Source organism: Gobio gobio (genome assembly GCF_949357685.1).
Source record: "Gobio gobio genome assembly, chromosome: 23".
In the NCBI taxonomy this organism is placed as follows: Eukaryota; Metazoa; Chordata; class Actinopteri; order Cypriniformes; family Gobionidae; genus Gobio; species Gobio gobio.
Window position 1 is genome coordinate 31,165,360 of NC_137119.1, and position 15,088 is coordinate 31,180,447.

Below are 15,088 nucleotides of genomic sequence, written 5' to 3' on the forward strand. Positions count from 1 at the left end.
CCCTAGACTCTCATTTTTCAATCCGTAGCAACTCCATGTATGGCAAGAACCAATCGAATAAATTCAGTTTGTGTGACTGCAAGGGAATACAAATGTGAGAATAGGCTAGGATTAGCTGAAAAATGTGATTTATGAGGGCGGCTTTTGTATCCAGTGGTGTTCTTGTGTACGTGAGAGTTGCCTTCATCTCGCAGTGTCCTTCAAGTCGTGGGGATTAAAACCGATATCCTTCTTCTGCGAAGCGTGAGCTAAGCAGTCCACTCTGTCCTCACAGGTGACAAAAAAAATCTCTCCATGACTGCTGAGTACACACATACACACATTGCATAAAATTGCATCAGACTGACATATCTGGTAACGATTTGTATTTCATTTGTCTAGTATTCTGTTAGAAAACACAAATTCCTATGTTTAATTTAGAACTGGAGTGAACAGAGTGTGTTCATAGATTACTAAACCTTCTGTCTTACCTATGGTCAATAACAAACAACAATTTTTTGTTATAACAAAATAAACTAGAACTATATCTGCAGTTGGCATATAGTAGGCATTTTGTGCATATAATAGCTACTGTGAATACTGTATATACTGTACACTACAGAACACACTGCTCAGAATACTGCAATATGATCTGCATTTGATTAAATTGTCAAAACATTTGATTGATTAAATTGCCAAAAATGAAGGTATTTCTTTTACAAAAAGTCGATTTAAAGTGGAGCAATTCCAATAGGGTATTCTCACCATCGGTGCTCGGACCCTCAAAACCCATGTTTATTATTTTCTATGGGTATATCAGCTATTTCAGTAGTAAGTGCACTTTTTAACTGTTATAAAATGTACAATGTAGGTTACAGTGATGCTTACATAAAAATAAGCAAGAAGTAGAACATTTTTGATATTATAAAATTATATATATATATATATATATATATATATATATATATATATATATATATATAACATATATTACACCGATCAGGCATAACATTAGGACTCCTAATATTGTGTTGGTCCCCCTTTTGCCAAAACAGCCCTGACCCGTCGAGTAATGGACTCCACTAGACCTCTGAAGGTGTGCTGTGGTATCTGGCACCAAGATGTTAGCAGCGGATCCTATAAGTCCTATAAGTTATGAGGTGGGGCCTCCATTGATCGGACTTGTTTGTTCAGCACATCTCACAGATGCTCGATTGGATTGAGATCTGGGGAATTTGAAGGCCAAGTCAACACCTCAAACTCGTTGTACTTCTCAAACCATTCCTGAACCATTTTTACTTTGTGGCAGGGAGCATTATCCTGCTGAAAGAGGCCACAGACACCAGGGAATACCGTTTCCATGAAAGGGTGTACAAGGTCTGCAACAATGCTAACCCCTAACTCACCCTAACAGGTGGTACGTGTCAAAGTAACATCCACGTGGATGGCAGGACCCAAGGTTTCCCAGCGGTACATTGCCCAAAGCATCACACTGCCTCCGCCGGCTTGCCTTCTTTCCATAGCATGACAAGCCCTGGTGCCATGTGTTCCCCAGGTAAGCGACGCACACACACCCGGCCATCCACGTGATGTAAAAGAAAACGTGATTCATGAGACCAGGCCCCCTTTTTCCACTGCTACGTGGTCCAGTTCTGATGCTCACATGCCCACTGTTGGCGCTTTCGGCGGTGGTCAGGGATCAGCATGGGCACCCTGACTGGTCTGCGGCTTTGCAGCCCCAAACTCGCTCAAATCCTTACGCTTGCCCATTTTTCCTGCTTCTAACACATCAACTTTGAGGACAAAATGTTCACTTGCTGCCTAATTTATCCCACCCACTAACAGGTCCTGTGATGAAGAGATAATCAATGTCATTCAATTCACCTATAAGTTTAGTAAGAAATAATTTCCTTTTTTTCCCCATTTATTTATAATGTAAATGTCTCTTTTCCAGGTACATGTATGTACATACAATAGAATAGTTTTATTGGTGGTTTTCTAAGCATACCATTGTGAACATATACCTTTTTCCTATCTCTCTCTCTCCATCTGTCTCTCTGTCTCTTTGTCTGCCTCTCTCTTGCTTTCTCTTTTCTCTCATGAAGATAGCTCTCTCTGGCAGCTGTATGTCTGTGGATGTGCACCTGCGGGCTGGGTGGGCTGTGACAGTGGTCTGACTCTGGAGCCGCTTATAATGCATCTGTGATGCCTTAGGCTGCCTCTGTTTCTGCTGCCATTAAAAGCAGAACTAGACCACAAATTCAGGCTGTACAACTGAAGAACTTGGAGGGGTAGATGCTTCAGTGTCCTGAAAACATAAAAAATGTACAAAGGAGAAGGAAGGAAAAAGAAAAGGAGGACTAAGAACAAGTCTCATAAGATCTGGCAGGATGAGAATGAAAAAGTAGCCCAGGTTAAATATTTGCTCATTGAAATGCAAGGCTGCTTAATGAATGTTGACGTTGAGTCTCGCCGCGGATCTTGATTTAAAAAAAAAAAAAAGCATCAATCACAGTTATTCTGTTATAATTAAAATGTGTGCTGGGGGGCCGGCTCTCTCCCTCAAGAGATTTGCGGTGCTAAGAAAAGAATATATTAATGCTGAGCTCAGTGACAGGACATGCCCTCACTCAATTAACCTTAAAGAAATAGAGAGACACAAGACAATGATGCTCCACTTAAAGTGCTAATGACGTCTTAACGAGAGAACTCAAGCCTACTTGATCTCTGACCTTTCAGAATTGACGCGAGGCCAGGAGGTGGGAAATATTGATCATATTTTCTCTCATTAGAGTCTGTCTTTCTCTGCCATGTGATATTTTCTGCTCATTTTGACTTGAAAGGATAGTTCCCCCATATTTTACTCACCCTCATGTCCTTCCAAAACCATGACTTTCTGATAACACTTTATTTTGATGGTCCACTTTAGACATTTTACTGACTATAAGTAACTTTGCAACTACATGTTAACTCATTCTACTTACTCTAACCTTAACACCTAACAGTCTACTAATATTTTGAGAGTTAGTTGACATGTTTCAAAGTTACTTATGTCTAAAGTGGATCATCGAAATAAAGTGTAACCACCTTTCTTTCTTCTGCACTCTCAGGTACAAATACTGTCACTGGGATGGTACCCTTCAAAAAGGTTCTATTATGGACCATTTAATTACTAATATGTACACTTTTGGTACCAATATTTACCTTTGAGAGACTAATATAAAACTCTTTAGGTACCAAATTTTGACCACCCCAGTGACAGCTTTTGTACCTTTTTTTTCTGAGAGTGTGTGTAACACAAAATAACTTTTTTTGTATGTTTGTTTGTCTCATTGGGGACCAATGTTGTTTGGGCCTAATTTTTCTTCAAATATATATTTTGTGTTCTAAAGAAGAAAGAAATAATATATGTTTCTTTAATAATAATTTATGATAACTCAATGAAACATGCCAAATTGTGTGGATATAATTTGTGGCCAGGCTGTCGTACAAAAAAAAAAAATTATGAACACATGCAAAAACAAGAGAACCAATGACATTAATAAGTGTTGTAGACAGTGTATGTTATGCTTTTTCTTGGGAGGTTTTTTTTTTTTTTTGCCAAGTAATTTTGTCAGATAAATACCTTTATCATAGAGTTTTGTTCTTGCCTAATTTCTAAAATATATACAATTTTTGTAATATTTTCCAATTTTTTTTAATGATTTAAAACTTTGGGTCATTGAAAACAAATCATTTGCAGATACATGAAAATGATCTTCCATATTAACTGTAAACCTGCAATATAAATGCTGCAATTGCCATTTAGTTTCTTTATGAAAACAAAAGGTCAGAAATCCTAGTTAGACCTACTGGGTATGGAGCCTGACCACCGTTTTGAGGTCTCTCCCATTTGTGCTCATGATCCACTATAAACAGAAAACCTCACAATCAATTTCCTTGGACAGGAAGGATTAAAACTAGAACAGGTGTGCTTTTTTACCCTAACTGGACACACCGGCCAGCCAACTACGCAGCGTCATCCATCATCCTTTAGTCTGTATCTGCAACAGCTGGGTGATTGAGAGAGCGTCACCCTTTAAGAATCAATCTCCATTTCTGCTCCTTCTCCCACAAAGCATTCCCTCCGCGACGCGCTGCTATGGCAAATTGATTGACTTCTGGTAAATACGGCATTACCACAAAGTCAGAGACAGGAATTTATCATCATTTGTGTCTCTTCCATCCGAGAATTCATTATGAGGCTTAAACAAATAAAGAACGGGCCACAATTGTCTGCTTGTGATGCACAGCGTGAGGAAGACTGCTGGAGGGCGTCTCAAGACGGATGCTGGATTAAGTTACGCATCAACAATGATGCAGAATGCAGATATATATTTTAGGGCTGACACTTGAATGTAATACTTAGAAGTATTATTAGTTATAACATTTGTTATAAAAATAGTGTAAAATTGCACTATTCAATGCAAATCATTTATTTTAAAATAATTTATAATTAGAAAATATATATATGTTAATAAAATGTATCAGTGTTTGTAACTGTGATGGTTTGTTAATGTTGTATGTTTCTGTGGGTTGATGTTGCAGCAGTTATATCATTCAAAACGAATTTCTCCCAAGGTAGACAATAAACAATAGGCTAACTTGACCTTGACAAAAATAATATGTCAAAATTGCAAATTTTGCTACATTTTCAATGCTTTTGTCTGCCAGAGTAATGGAATGTCTGATTTGCTTGATTTGGTGGCTATATATATATATATATATATATATATATATATATATATATATATATATATATATATATATATATATATATATATACACACACACCAATCAGGTATAACATTATGACCACCTTCCTAATATTGGTGTGGTATCTGGCACCAATATGTTAGCAGCAGATCCTTTAAGTCCTGTAAGTTGTTAGGTGGGGCCTTCATGGATCAGACTTGTTTGTTCAGCACATCTCACAGATACTCAATTGGATTGAGATCTGGGGAATTTGGAGGCCAGGTCAACATTTTGGTGCCAAATAGCACAGCACACCTTCAGGGGTCTAGTGGAGTCCATGCCTCGACGGGTCAGGACTGTTTTGGCATAATATTATGCCTGATCGATATATATCTCAAGCAGGCATAATTTATTAATTTGCCTATCATGTAATTAAAAGAGAGCACGTTTTTCTTTCTACCAATCCAAGGTCCATTGGGATACATCTGATAAAATTGCGATATAAAACACGTTGCACAAACTAAAACATTGATCCTTGGAAGCCAATTCACTCCATCTTGTTTTTACACCTAAAAACTAATTTCCCTTCTTTTGGCTTTCGTTCTTCCAACACAAAGCCACATTGAATTCTGCCTGCTGCTGCTAGATTTCCCCCTACCAGAGTGAAAATATTTGTTTAATATCAGTGACAGTGAGTGTAGACAGTGGAGACAGGAGGGGGGCAGAATTAGACTGTGGCGCCTTGCGATTCAGGCTTGTGTTTCAAGCCTGATGACAGTTTAATGAAATATATGAGGTCTGATGCCGCACAGGAGCTGTTTTCACATTACAGAGGAATTAACAGATTGTGCCTCTGCATAACAGTTGTGCCTGAATGTGCAAATCTGACACCGTACAAAAGTTCAAAGTCAAAGATATTGTGAAATCAAAATTGACCCTATTTACTTGAACTCATGTCCCTCATCTCGTTGTGCACAGTTCATTAATGCATGCTGTTGTAAACAATAAAGCATATTAGAAATATGCTATTTTCATAGCCATCAAGATGTGAAAACTATATATAGTGTCATGAAAATGCCGGATGGCTATAATTTCTCATGTTTAGGAGCCTTAAAAAAACTGGTAAAGCATCTACTATAATATAATGAAATGTTAGCACTAGAGATGCAATTATTCAACGAGAAATATTTTTTCTCATGGCTTGATTCCTAGATAGTAAATGATGAGTGCTAGATGATACCTAGCAAGCATTAGCCATCATTTCATCATCTTTAGCCATCATTTCATCATCTAGGTTAACTATAGACCCGATACAGTCCAGCTATGAGTAACCCACTCATAGCCAAAATAACCTGGCTATAATTTTGGCTACATGTGGTTTTTGCCAAAATAACTTGTGAGATGTATGATATAATATCATGTAAGCAAAATCAACAGTGATTACAAGTTGTTTGGTTTCATTTTGACATGTTCATGTTCTAGAGTAGTCTATTCTTGGGCTATTCAATTTTCACTGACACCCCACATTTTGCCTTGTTTTAGCCTAGATGTCAGGGTTGTGTTGGAACAGCAAAATTTCTTGCTGGGTATAGTTTTAGTTTTTACTATTAGAGTGCGTTAACAAGGCCATGCTAACCAGCTAAACTTTAACCCCTTGACCCCACAGTCCATTCACTGGTCTTCTGATGGATACTACATTGAAAACTAGGAAGAGCTGCATCCCGAAATCTTACTTCTTTTGAAAAGTAATTACTTTGCGACCATTAAAAAGTACAGTATGTTCTATATGCGAACTTCAGAATCTCACCAAAAGTAGCAGATCGTCTGGCTACTTTTCACCCATAGTTTCATGAATTTGGAAATACTACTTTTTTCACATACTGTTATTGTAGGGATGTATGCATATTCAGATGCAGCCATGCACTTTCTCAAACTCTACTGTGATTGGCTGGCTTCATGTAACTTCCTGGGCGTCAGTACACAGTCCAGTTTTTGACACATTTGAGATTCCCTCACCATGGTCTATTATTAATAATTTAACATTTGCAATTATTATTAGAATATTGGGGATAAATATACATATGAAATACAATGGATATGATTTTTCTCTGGTCAAATGACCTACAAACTAAATGCATTTTGAATGTTCATTCATGTTGTTTTTCAGTTTACAAAAGAAGCACTGAGTTACTGTTCACTGAAAATAATGGTGTATTTCACTTTGTAAAATACCAGTACATTTCACAAATAATTACAAAGAAAGACTGAAATAATATTTTCTTGTAAGATACTTCAATAGTCTTAGTTGTATTCACACCTTCTAAAAGATTTTCTTTACAATGCTGTTGTGCTGTTTTCAAAGAAAATGCTGTCAAGGGGTCTCGGCTGGACGTTGTGAGAGGGCAGGAGTAAAGACAGAACCAGCGATGCCTAAAACAACTTTAGTTTGGCCAGACAGGTTGCACTGTTGGAAATCCCAGATCTGTGGCCCTCATATCCACAGTTGGACAAATTAGCTTCAGCAGGCATGATCTGTGGAAATCTAGCGTCTTCACTTTTCAGAGCTCAAACACTCTCACGTTGAGAGCGCGTATTTAAAAGTTTTGAAGTGAGAACTTGCCCCTTCTCCCTCTGTGGATCAAAATCTCTCTCATGGCTCCTGCAAGACATTCTTGAGAGTGTTTGTGTACTATCCTGCCCTAAATCTCATCTCTACACAGCCATAAAACAGCAGGCTCCATATCTTTATAAATAGAAAAACTATTCACAAGCCATAGGTGGGCACAGCCCTGTGTCGCCCACGGCTGCACTCACAGTCAATCACTGGCAGACTGGCGAGGGCGCTTTTATTATGTGCATATCTTTTTACATCCCAGGGAGCTTGTTACAGTCCGGCCCCATGTAATGGCATGCATGACAAGCCCTGCTATGACAGCTTAAAGAGGGGATATGAATTGTCCCATTTTCACATTCTCTGCCTCATGGTGCCTGAAGACTGACAGTTGACCTTATCAGCGCTCCGCAGAGGATATTTACTGTGCTGCCCTTTTTAAAGTTTGCATTTTAAACACCCTTTTCATACGCCACTGAGGCATGCGTTTGCGTCTGTGTGGCTGCCTTTGCTTCGGATATGACATGGCACGGCGCTTTCATGATCTGGGGTCCATATATGTGCAAGGTAATGATTGTGTCCAAGGCGACTGGTGGCTTGCTAAAAATCACACGCTGTTGGTATCGGCATTGAAGGATGAATCATGAGCAAATATCAAGCCTGTTTACATCTTTACCTGTCCGTCAAATGTCAGTTCCCACAGGTCGATAGAGGTGTACCATGGCTGTTCAGTGCACTAGAACTGGTGTTTTATTCTGTGTGAATGCACTGAGAAAATACGTTTTATGATGTTTGTCCATAAACAAGATGCCTGATACCGCAGTTCATTCACATTCAATGGGTGTTATTCACTAAGCATGTGTGTACTTTTGAACTAAACTTTATTCTAAATTTAGGAAAGGTAGAGATTATTTGGGCATGTTTTATGTAGATGACAACCTTGGCCACACAGTCGCTCATTTAGAATTCATTAACAGTGTACGCATGTTCTGTGAATCAGGCAGAATTTTTTCTGTAAGATGTTATCCTGCGCATACAAATGTGGAGTTATCCATTCAATTATTGGTGAACAAATCACAATATTTTCCCAGTTTTTGTGACAAATTAGATGTTGCTGTTCATCCGTTTTGGCTTTACCGAACCAATACTATGACTTTAAGTGAACAAAAATGATTAATTAACTTGATTCATTCAAATACTGATTTGTTTGCAATCAAAACCCCCATTAATAAAGGAAGAGAGGAAGGCTCGCTGTTGTTGCAAGGGCCACTTTAGCGAGCACAAGCTCTAATTGTCTTTTTCTGTATAGTATAGCTCCAGCTCCCCCTCTCTTGACCTACTGTGAGCATGATGGGTGGAGCTGCATCCCCTAACCCATGCCCATAACCTCTTCACCCATTAAACAGGTTTTAAAGGGTTAGTTCACCCAAAAATGAATGTCATTAATGACTTACCCTCATGTTGTTTGACACCCGGAAGACCTCCGTTCATCTTCGGAACACAAATGAAGATATTTTAGTTGAAATCCGATGGCTCTGAAAGGCCTCCATTGGCACAATGTACTTTACACTCTCAAGACCCATAAAAGGTACCAAAGACGTTGTTACAAAGTCCATCTCACTACAGTGGTTCTACAATAACTTTATAAAGCGACGAGAATAGTTTTTGTATGCAAAAAATACCTTAATAACAACTTATATAGTGATGACCGATTTCAAAACACAGCATCATGAAGCTTCGAAGCGTTATGAATCAGTGAGTCGATTCAGCGGTTTGGATCGCCAAAGTCACGTGATTTCAGCAGTTTGGCGGTTTGACACGCGATCCGAATCATGATTCGACTCGCTGATTCATAACGCTTCGAAGCTTCATGATGCACTTGTTTTTAGGCTTGTTCGACTTGATGCAGCGATGCGCAGACCGATTGGCGGTGGACTTGAAGTAGTGCATGCGATTCGAAATTTTGTCCGACTTGAAGCAGCGCCGACACCACATGACTGTGACGTATGCCATCAAAGTGCAGTGAGAGCGATTCGAGAGCAGACGGCTGGTGCATTTTGCACAGCTTCTCCAAAGCGACTTATCTGATAACGACACAGCTGTTCCACGATTGTTCGGATTCACCGCATGACTGCGATCACGTGTGTTTCGTGTTTATTCTAAAACCTTCGTGCCACTAATGCTAACAAATCAGTTTTTTAATAACGGTAAAACCTCTTTCCATGTAGTCGCGATGTTATATTGTCATGTTTATCAAAATAAAACAGATAAAAAACGTAGACCCCACTTCATGGGCGGCAGTGGCTCAGTGGTTCATGTAGGTTATCTACAAACCGGAAGGTTGGTGGTTCGATCCCCGGTTCCACCTGACCAAGTGCCGAGGACCTAACCCCAGCTGCTCCCGACGAGCTGGACGGCGCCTTGTATGGCTGACACCGCTGTTGGTGAGTGTATGAATGGGTGAATGTGAGGCAAATGTAAAGCGCTGGCCGTAGGTCTGTTAAAAGCGCTATATAAATGCAGTCCATTTACCATTTCATTGATAGTGTAGGCTTATATGTTAAACTTTATTCTTGTACAAACAGATGCTGTATTAAGCAGTACATTAAAGTATTGAATAAAAATGTATCTGAAACACCTGTGTATTTGACAAATATTGCATTTATTTCACTTCAGCTGTGATAAAGTATGCAAACACAGCACAAGCGTCACTACTGGAAGCAGAAAGTGTCCGACTTCACGTCTCCGTTTGCAGCTCCTCCCCACCTTTACGTGCATCCTACTCTCGCCAATTGGTTGTTTCCAGCCGCAGCCGATGTCGAACACACCTATTTTCTTGCACATCACAGCTGTCATGGTAGAGAAAATGTTTGAAGAGAAAAATGCTATTTAATTAAAGTTAGTTAAAGGATTAGTTCACTTCAAAATGAAAATTACTCCATGATTTACTCATCCTCAAGATATCCTTGGTGTATATGACTTTCTTCTTTCTGATGAACACAATCAAAAAGTTATATTAATAAATATCCTGATGTTTCCAAGCTTTGTAATGGCAGTGAATGGGGCTCACGAGTTTGAAGCTCAAAAAAGTGCCTCCATCCGTCATAAACATACTCCACGCGGCTCCGGGGGGTTAATAAAGCCTTCTGAAGCAAATCGATGTGTTTTTTTCCTAAGAAAATTTCCATATTTAAAACTGTATAAAGCAAAATATCTATTTGCCAGACCACCTTCCGTATTCAACTTACGAAGAAAGTGTAACGCCTCTTGCAGGTCAAAACGCTTATGCTACGTCCTACATCATACGTTGCATCAGATGGGCTGTGACTGTGATGCACCTTGCAGCATTTTAACTTTCAGTATGGACAAATTACTTGTTGATCACAACTTGTTGCAGAGAGTTACATGTGCTGCCCAGAGGCAGCTGTACATTCTAAAACACATTTCACCTCATTCAATATGACAGCGACCCCTTTGAGATATATTTATGGAAATCATAGACAGCACTGTCCTCTTGTAACCGCTGTAAAATGCAATATCTGTTCTTCTGAATCCACTGACAGCACTTCTGAAATGTCATTGTCCAAGCCTTCTGAACGACTGCTGGGATTTAGTCACTGCTTTGTGATATTATTGTCTTGGATTTGTTTGTGTGGGTTTGTGGTCGTTTCAGGTTTATTGTACTCGCTGTGCACTTATAGTTATATCAAAACAAATAAATAATATTTTTCTCATCAATTTTCAGACTCGTTTCAGGTGTGAGGCAGACTGTTTGCCTTTTGAGGATGGATGTAATAAAGAAGGGATGTTCACTTTATTGAGGGAGAAAGAGAATAATCTTACATCCTGTGCAGCATGAATTATGGGACATGCAAAGACAATATCAAGATGCTGATTAGACAGCATGATTATTGCTCAGGTGTGCCTTAGGCTAGCCACAATAAAAGGATACTCTAAAATGTGCAGTTTTACTGTATTGGGGGGGTCCGGGCCAGTCCAAAAAAAAAAGTAAATATCTGGTGCGACCACTATTTGTGTCACGCAGTGCAACACATCTCCTTTGCATAGAGTTGATCAGGTTGTTGATTGTGGCCTGCGGAATGTTGGTCCACTCCTCTTCTCAATGGCTGGCCGAAGATGCTGGGTATTGGCAGGAAATGGAACACACTGTTGTATATGCCGATCCAGAGCATCCCAAACATGCTCAAGGGGTGACATGTCCGGTGAGTATGTTGGCCATGCAAGAACTGGGATGTTTTCAGCTTCCAGGAATTGTGTACAGATCCTTGCAACATGGGGCCGTGCATTATTTTGATTGAAATACGATCAGATTTAGCAAGTCTGAACGGCAAAAAATCCCGACATGCAATTTTTACAAATCTGTTTTGAGCTAGATTCAGCTAGAGGAAATCCATTTTGGATGTCATGTTTTTTTTTTTTTTTTGCCGTATACCTACCAACTCAATGTGATTGCCATAGAAACCAATTCAGATATACCAGAAAACGAAAGAGCGGCATGGACACACAAATCAGATCTGAAAAGTTGCGAAAAGTTGAGTTCAGATTCCAATTGGATGCACAAATAATCGGATTTTGACTGCCTGTGTGAACGTAGCCCAAGTGATTTTCTCTCTTTTGTTCTTTGATTATCCTTAATGACAGACAGGAGCAGGTTTATTAGGCTGCTGTCACTTTAAGACCTGACGCACATATTCGCGCATAGCCAGACCTTCAGACTGACGGCAGATGATATAATATTATTAGATAATATTAAGATATTATATTATGTTCTAGCTCTATGATAACTGTTTGAGTAAAAAAATGGAGAGATGCATAAACAAGCTTTCTTCTCCTCCTGTTGTCCATCGCTCTGTTTCTCTCTCACCGTGTTTACCAAGGCAAGGATGCTCTACTAGTGTGACGAATCAGAGTTAAGCCCCTTCAGAAATCCATCACCTTAAGCTTTTAATGATTTACCTCATCCAATTTTTTCCTAGCAGACTTTGGGCAGATTAATGTCACAAGTCATTCACAGCAGTGAAACATGGTGACTATAAAGGTCAGTTGGATTTCTCTGTCCCCTACTGCAACTTCCGGGCTGCCCAGCTGATTTATTTGGTATTTCCAAAATTAATGAGAAGGTCTCAGGTTTCCAAGACCCATGAGAAAACAGCACAAATATATGACACATCTGGAAATCTCATCCTTCCTACGTCGGTGTAGCTCACAACCTGAATAATCAGTCATCATAAAAGGAAGATAATGTCAGACAGGACCTCGGGTGGTAAACCCTGGCTGAGGAATTATGACCGGCGGTGAAATGGATAAAGTCGAGTTTACTGGCGTTCCATTTTTCTTAGTAAGACACGGCGATTATTAGCTTGCATGCTAGTTTGAGCTGAATTTGTTCAAGGTGACCTATTCTTTGTAGGGCAAAGAAAATTGAGCCTAAACTTAATTTATATAATACGCTCGCTCCAGTGGGACTGCTGACCCGCAAGCTGGGAGGAGGAAAACTGATTTCATATGATAGACACTTTTCTCTCCTCGCCCTGACGCACACATAAAGAAAACGCTGGAAGGGGGGAAAATACAGAAAATAATCAACAGTCACCTTGAAGCCATGAAGTGTTAAACACAGAGGTGGCTGTCGGTAGGGGGCCCACTGTGTAATTGTTAGGATTCCATTAGGACTACAGAAAGAGATTAACCCCTCAGGTGTAGGGAAAATTAGAAAAGGGGGAATAATAAACTGGGATCTTGACTGTGATATGTGATGGATGAAAGTGTGTGGGTATTTAGTAGATCGGCCCACAGAGCTTGCCAGAAAGCAATTACCCATAAAAAAGGTCCATTTGAGCTAATGTGTCTTCAAAAAAGAACATGGTGTCTGAGTATTAGTTAGGCACCCAAGCAAGTTTGCCCTCAATTAGTTGCGCAGGGTGATATAATTTTGATTAATCACATGATAAACCCATGACCTTGCCGTTGTTAACGCTATGCTCTACCAGTTGGAGACTGGGGCTAGTTGTCACATTTGAAAGGGGTATATTTTAGTAATTTTAGGTCGTTTTGAGTCATTGGTCTGTAAAAAATTATTTTTATATTGTCATAGGTGCATGTTGTCATGTCATATGTTCATTCCTATAGCTCAAATAGTAGAGCATGGCACTAAAAACGACAAGGAAGGGAACACAAAAAAAGTCACTTTGGATGAAAGTGTTTGCCAAATGCAGAAATTGTATATTTTAATAGGCCCTACTTTAATTTTGCTTAGAAATTACATTATTAATTCAAATATTATATATAGTGCTATTTAATTTAGCAGAAAAGCCTAAAATGTTTAGTAGTTCTGTTCTCTGTTTGCGTTGTAGGCCTACCGCACAGCATTTTCACCCCTTGTCCCGCATGTCGCATATTGAGAAAATGTCCCGCATTTTCACCAGTCTATTGATTTTTAATGATCATATTGAGAAAACATGCATGCGTTCTTTTGCCTTTTTAAGAAAGCATTTTATTTATTATTTTTGCGGCATCGTTTTTCACCTATATTTAACAGCGCTTCGTCAGAAGTAACATCCCGCCTTACACAAATACAAAAGCCATTTTTTAAACCATATCCAATGGTTGAAAAGAAAGGAGTAAACACGGTCACTAGTAGGTTGTGACGGCTGTCAATCAAAATGTGGAGCGGTGATTCGTTCCATGTGTTCCCTGTCAGAAAACGAATGGATAGTTCTGTATATAAATGAATATATATATATATATATATATATATATATATATATATATATATATATATATATATATATATATATATATATATATATATATATATATATATATATATATAAATAAATAAATAAATAAATGCAGTTCTGTATAAAAATGTTTATATATATATATATATATATATATATATATATATATATATATATATATATATATATATTAATATATAAGATTAACTAATTTAATGTTTTATTTGTTTCATTATTTATTTAGTTGGATTTTAGTTGCACTTGGTCAGAACTGTTTCAAAGGTATTTATCTGCATGATGCCTGCTGCCTTTGGGCTCAGTGATGTTGAATTTAAGATTATACAACAGTTTCAGGTTATGTTTTAGTGTTGGTAACATGTCCCACATTGTCCCACACAAACTTAGTAATCGTCCCACATTTGGTTTGTTTGATGGTGGTCACCCTAATTCAGGTTGAAGTTCCCAACGGGATATAAAAACCTGAACACACGTGTGTGTGTATGTGTGTGTAATTCAATGGATTAAAAATGTGACAGCTAGCCCCAAGTTTTGTTAGAACTGGTAAATGTAAGCATATAAAATCAGAATATTGCTTCTGTGTGAATAATATGTGTTCTGAAGGTGAATGCGTTTTTACAAGATCCATATAAATGTAGAGAACATGTTTTGTGTCTTCCATAAAATCCGCAGGAGCCGTGGTTACGGCGGTTATTGTTTTGCGGTCGTTCACGGTTGGCAATAAATCACTGTTTCAGCAGCTGCTATTCACAATTAGCCTGATCCTCAAGACATGTGTCCTCTTGTTTGGATTATAAACATGATAAAGTCTACAACAATTTTGTTACCTCAGTGATAATATAACATAATCATGTCAGCAGTATTGATGGGAATGCAGTTCTAAAAACAAACAGAGAACTTGAATGACAGGATTTAATAACATTCTGCTGAATTTAGCTGTTGGCAGAGTGTGTTTGAGAAGAGGAGAGACTTGACTATTCTTCCT